This window comes from Polistes fuscatus, unplaced genomic scaffold (assembly GCF_010416935.1).
Source record: "Polistes fuscatus isolate 324 unplaced genomic scaffold, CU_Pfus_HIC Scaffold1, whole genome shotgun sequence".
Classification (NCBI taxonomy): Eukaryota; Metazoa; Arthropoda; class Insecta; order Hymenoptera; family Vespidae; genus Polistes; species Polistes fuscatus.
The window spans coordinates 4,242,083-4,243,296 of NW_025112997.1; positions in this window are offsets into that span (position 1 = coordinate 4,242,083).

Below are 1,214 nucleotides of genomic sequence, written 5' to 3' on the forward strand. Positions count from 1 at the left end.
TTTTTTTTTATGTTAGACAATGAAATATCTTTTTAAATATTTACCAACAAAATTCTTTGTAGTCTTTCGGTTATTAGTCATACATTTAGTAGATTTATAGTATTACAAAATTATATTACATAAATCAAAATAATATAAGCCAAAATTACATTTAACTCTTTCGTTACTAGCAACCCATATACAGGTTGTCCATGCAAAGACCGATTCATATAAGGGTCTTACTATGCGACGATTTGTATATATGATCTAATTTATGTGAAACAATATTTGTGCTGAAGCATCCTGTAACGAAAGGGTTAAGTGGGTATATATATACTTCTATACTTCTTTACAATCATAAATTAGAAATTCATTCTCTCGCTGTACATCTTTTCTTTCTTTTCCTTTTTTTTTCTTGTATATACTATAAATTAACACACTTATATTTGTTGCAATATTGCTACTTTTTGTTGTTATATATAAGACTTTTTTCAAGAATAAGTGATTATACAAGTGTATACATGAAAGATGAGCACACTTCTGTATCCATGTATATATATATTACGCATTTGACATACAAAAATATTACATGTGTTATCTTTTACAATTTAAATATATATATATATGTTTTGTTCATAAATATGAGAATACATATGTTCTGGTCTTCTAATACCATAAAATACATTCAAACAAGACTGACAAAAAATATAAATTGTAAGGAGGAAGAAAAATCTATATTACAATGTATTATATACTACTTATTTGCAACACATTTTTAAACTTGTGAAATATTAAATTGAATATTAAATTTAAATCATAATAGTTTATATATAATAGTCAAATAATAGTACCAAAATATTTACATTTTTTAAATATTACAAATTGTTAGAGTTGTTTTAACATTGCTCGTAATATTGCAAAAAATACTAACGAGAAAGAAAAGCCAATAAAACGTCACTTAGATAATCTGTGCGTTAAGTGATATGTATATCTACTAACATTCTATATTCAGTATATATGATTAGAGTAATATTTATACACCGGTCGATGAGATGTGCTCAAATTTATCGTTAAATATTATCTTTGCATCGCTTTCAGAAAATTTTCAAGTAAGACTAAATTTCATACAAATAATATATTATTTAAACAAAAAACCATAAAGGGATACTATCTTTCTAAATAAAAATTTAAATAAATGAAATATATGGTAAATAATTTTAGCAAAGGCGGCCATC